The sequence below is a fragment of the Ctenocephalides felis genome, unplaced genomic scaffold, assembly GCF_003426905.1.
Source record: "Ctenocephalides felis isolate EL2017-DRISC unplaced genomic scaffold, ASM342690v1 CF-g0.4_SCAFFOLD_03571, whole genome shotgun sequence".
In the NCBI taxonomy this organism is placed as follows: Eukaryota; Metazoa; Arthropoda; class Insecta; order Siphonaptera; family Pulicidae; genus Ctenocephalides; species Ctenocephalides felis.
This window is the reverse complement of record NW_020539725.1, coordinates 68,127,236-68,132,944: the sequence shown is the minus strand read 5'-3', so window position 1 is coordinate 68,132,944 and position 5,709 is coordinate 68,127,236.

Below are 5,709 nucleotides of genomic sequence, written 5' to 3'. Positions count from 1 at the left end.
TTTTGAATTAATAACAATATTTTTTACTGAACGTCGAACAACTTTGCCCCCCGCTTTTTGTAAGAAAGTTGCAGGCAAAACGGCGAAAGCAAAGTTGTATACCTGATATGTACTTTTTTTTGTGAACTAAAAGTTTTAAGAAAAAAAAGTTATACGTTTGAAAATATGTGATATCCCATTCTTCAGAAACTATTACAAAAAATTTTTTGCACATTTGATATACACGTGTTAAATTATTTCAAAACTGAAAAATCTTACCATTTACTTTTGAATTGATAAAAATATTTACTTACGGAACGTCGAACAACTTTTTATGGGAAACTTGTAATTAAAATCGGCGGACGCAAAGTTGTACACCTGATATCAACGATTTTATATTTCTGAATTAAAATTTTCATATTTTAATAGGATTAAAATTCTAAAGGCAAACAGTACTAAATTTGAAGAAATAAAATCTTTAAATTTAGTAGAATAAAGTGCTTTATAAATATATAATTATAATTTAAAAGCTTTGCTTTATAAAATACTTTATTAATATTATGTTTAATAATTTGCGTATGAGCGTCGCCTAATGCAAAACCAACAAATTTAATTTAGCTTAAAAAACGTTCTACAGTTCAAGTTAATGCTTATTGCTTAAACTAATGAAAATTAGTGTTTGTTTCTAAATTTTAATTCCATTTTTCATTTTCTAGAAACTCCTCCTTCACCATGTGAAATCACCGAAAGGATAATTCAAATCGCCTCAGGCTGTGTCAACTTCAAATATCTCTGGACGTGGAGTTTGCTTCTGAATCTTATGGTTATAAATTTGGTCTAAAAGCTAAAAGCTACGGAAGGATTTTTATTAAGGAAAAATAGGGCCATAAGAAAGGTTATTAGAATTAATTTAGAACTATAACAACTTAATAATTGTGTTTAGATTTAAGCAAACGTCATCTATCTAAAATTGATGATGATTATGAAATTGACTTAAGGCATTTTTTGTATGCCTGATGTAATGGATTTTGAATTAGTGGAAGTGGAAGTCTTCACAAATCAGATGATACGAGAACCATGACTTATTTTGTAGGAGAAGAAAACTAGAGACAAGGAATTATCTAGACAAAAAACCTGAAGGAAAGATATTAGTCCTGATTTATATGGAGTTGCAAAATAGAAGTAGTGTCGATACTTGTTTTCAGGATGTATTGGCAGTTAGAATCGAAACTAATTTACAGGTACTTGGTGATGGGATAATCATATATTTTGTACAACTTTGCTGCCGCCGTTTTTCGTGAGAAACTTGTAAGTAAAAACGGCGGAAGCAAAGTTGTATGCCTAATACGTAGGATTTTATTTTTATGAACGAAATTCTGATTCAAAAAATATGTCTTCTACTTTTAATTTATAAATTATATCCGGTAATGGATATCGGGATTATAATGTATTTTCTATTGACTCTTGCACAACTTTGCTTCCGCCGCTTTTTATACGAAATTTGTAGCTAAAAACGGCGGTAGCAAAGTTGTATTATGTTATTTTTATGAACAAAATTCTAAACAGTGCACAACTTTGCTTCCGCCGTTTTTTGTGGGAAACTTGTAGGTAAAAACGGCGGATGCCAAGTTGTACACCTGATATATGCTTTCATTTTTGTTTAAAAAAAATATTTTAAAATGTTTTGTACGTTTCGGAAATATGTGGTGTTCAGAAAATATTACAAGTTTTTTATGCATTTTTTACATTTTTTTAATTATTTGAGAACTGCAAATTTTACTTTTTACTTTTGAATCAATAAAAATATTTTCCACTGAACGTCGAACAACTTTGCCACCGCCGTTATTCGTATGAAACTTGTAGGTAAAAACGGCGGAAACAAAGTTGTACACCAGATATGTACGATTTTATTTTTCTAAACTAAAAGTATCAATTTCAAATTTGTAGTATAAAAAATGCTTAGAATTATGCGAGTTTTATTTTTTATAAAAGTTGATTCCAAAAAATTTCTTGTTGAGCGTGAGTGAAAATAAAACTGTGTTTTGTGTCCTATGTGAGATTTATTATATATAAGTAGTTCATAAAAATAAAATCATCGAACACAATAATACATTAGATTTAAAACACACCTTTGATTTTTGACCGACAAATTTATAGCTGTTTTAAAGCGAATAGTTGCGTTTATTAATGCTTTTTTCTTCATCTGAATAAAATATGATTTTGAAAAGCGTCTCTTCAACGTGATTTGTCTTATTTTTTGTATCGTGAATTGTGAACACTTCCACTTGAAACAATATCAATAATTTCGGAAAGAAGCTTTCTGATATCAGAAAAATACTTCATTGTATGTCCTAATATCAAAACGTCTCATGTCTTATAAAAATATATAAGATATAAAACTCAGATTGCAAAAATCTGAATTCGTTCTATATCAAACACAATCAATCGGTATAATAAATAAAAATTAAGCCAACTACATTTATATGTGTTTACATAATTATATTTATGTAATAAAAAAGTGGACACGAGCTTTAAACGTAGATACGTGTTAGTAAATTAAATATTGTTATCTTTATTTTACCAAAAATGGATTTTTAGATGTTTCGTGATGCTTAAAATTGCTTTATGTGTCGATTAAGAATCGTGGACGAAGTCGGAAATTTGATGGTGAAAATTTATATATTTATTTTTTGGGCTTAGGTACTACAGTCATTTGTTAAATAATTTTTCCTAAAAGATTTTGATATATACACATTTTTTGGCTTGAATTTTATTGAGGACTCAATTTGTTATTTATATATCACTGACGCTCGATACCATATTTATCTCTGAGCACAATATATAATTTAATTTTAAATTTTTACCATGTATTTCATACAATGTACTACCCTCGATTTTACTCGTCTCGGATTTCGAAAAAATTTTGCAAGACGATAAGATTCACAATCGTAAAATATTATAGGTCTGTGAGATGTGCTTTCCAGTTTTCTTTCTCCATCTATGATTCAAATGATATAAGTCTATTTTCAACGTTAAAAAGAGAACTTTTATAGTTCTTCATCAAAGACCCACAAAACAGTGTACTATTTAGAATGTAGTAAAAAATCGCTTTTACAAAAATGTTTGTTTATAAATCTGGCCCTACAACATTTTTTTTTGTATCGAGGCCCAGAAAGTTTTGGTGTTTGCACAATGCTCGAGCTTTTATACCAAGTTTCTTTAATTTTGTGCTTGATGAACGTAAACATATCAAAATAAGCCTTTAGGACTTTAAAAAAGAACTTAGAACGTAGAAATGTATGTTAAAAACGGCTTTTTGTGGAACAAAATAGGATAATGTAATTAAGACGAATTTTTGACATTGTGATGGATCAATTTTTGGCTGAAAAAATAAAAAAACATGGGTTTATAGCTACTTTAAATGCTCTTGGACAATACAAAATCGATTTCCAAAGTTGTAAGGCAAGTTTAAGCAATTCGTGGTTCGTCGGTTCAATTCCCGACGAAGCTGAAAAAAGTTTTATCATATATATGTTTAGTCCAAATTCGATAAATTATTTTGTATTCGTCGAAAAGTATTTAAAGTTCCTAGAATTTCAAAAGAAGTTGCGATTCTAAATGCACTATACTTATAAACATGTTTGCTGCTTAATCATCATAAAATATTCAACTTCTTCTCGTCATATATTAAAATTTTAATATATAACTTTGCTATCAATTTAAACGATATCTGTTTTAAGATATCCAACGAAGCAAAGTTTCAAAAATCTTTTTTTTTTCAGCCAAATCATCATTACAATTGTCCTTCTGATCAAATCAAAAACATATCAAAATTTATGAACAAATAAATTTTATATGAACAAAAAAAATTGGTTAATTTTATATTAACCAAAACATGTCTGTCGTGATATAATAAATTAGTTTAAAATAAGAATTTAGTTCGTAAAATAAAAATAAATTTACATATCATGTTTATAACATATCAATATAAACAAATGTAATAGGTATATTATATATAATATTATTATAGATTTAAAATTATTAGTAAACGGATTAAAATATTTATGTATACTGCGGTGGTAAAAGATATTGGCAAATATTCGAAGAAATATTTCAGAAGGCTTTGGTAAAGACCCCGATTTAAATCCTACAATCTACGACAATTAATCTAAAATAGCTCTAGGTGATATTTGTATCTATGTAATGTTACAATATAAGTTTTCGTGTGTCAATATTTCAGCTTTTAGTATTAAAAAAAAGTATTTTTTATGTTCGACGCGCGCGCGATGTCCGAAATGTTTAGGTGTCTATTTGATATGAAAACAAAATGAATTTTTATTTGTAGACCTAATTGATAAAGCTTATGTAAGAAATAATATATATATACATATCTATTATATATATAAATAATATATTAAGTATAGTTCGATATTGATATAAGAATCAGCGAGAAAAATGTGATCCTTAGTGAAAATTTTTGTGTAGACTTTGTTTGGGTTTTTGTTTTTGCACCGGAATGAGAACGAAATCGAAAATTGGGATTTGACTCATGATTTTGATAATTGATATTTTTAACAAATTTTATGATGCATCATTTTGTAGAGACTTTGCCATTACTTTGTTTTTAATTGTTTCCGCTCTCCATAGAGTGCGCCACTAACTGTAGCACGGAAAATCACCTCTAGGTTTATATTCCGGATAAGATTTATATAAACATATAATATGGAATAGATAAACCTGATAAATTTAAATATATGAAATGAGAACAAAATACACGTGTACATACTTCAAAACTTTTTTTTTCTAACAAGGTTTTTGTTGCTGTACGTTTCGGCGCTTTATGTGTGTCATCACTCAACGGTCAAACCAGAAAAATATAAATAAATTATGAACACTAAATAGAATCATTTGAAATATTGGTTTTGTTCCAAAAAATAACATCAATTATAACGAGTTTTTTTTCTGTACGTTTCGGCGCTATATCTATGTCATCACTTTGCAAGTAAAACCACACAAAAATATTCAATTAGATCTTGAGGATCATGGTTCTTAAATAAGAAAATATATCCAGAAAATGGAGTAGTCCGTGATTATAAAATAGATAATTAGTCTAGACGTTTCGACACTAGATGTGTGTCATCACTCAATAGGCAAACCAGGGAAATATAATATAAATTATCTATACTAACTAAATATAAAAATTTTGGAATATTTTTCAGAGATATGATCAAATAAAAAAAGAAATTTATTCTGTACGTTTTGGCACTCTATGTGTGTCATCATTCAGAGTAATAAATTTGGACACAGTGCGCCATCTGTTGAGTGCGGAAAACACTAAAATATGGTAAAGCACATTTGTTCTGAGTTTTAAAAAAAATCTTAAATTCTTCGATAGAATAGAAATGTTATGGCAACGCTATGTTATGGGTCTATCTTCGTATGAATTAGTAATAAAAACTGTGAAAAAACTTTGCGATCAGGCGTTTTACACATAAAACCAAAACTCAGAAACTTGCACTTATGATAGCATTGTTTTTTGACGTGTTTGCGTTTTGGAGGTTAGGTTTTATGTGTAAAATGCCTTTAACATAGTCTTTTGACAGTTTTTATCGCCAATTAATACGAAGATAGACCCGTATCATTTCTATTTTATCGGAGAATTGGCCTCATAAATTTGAAAATTATAAAATAGTATAAAAAATAAACGAACGACTCTGCTGATATATTTAC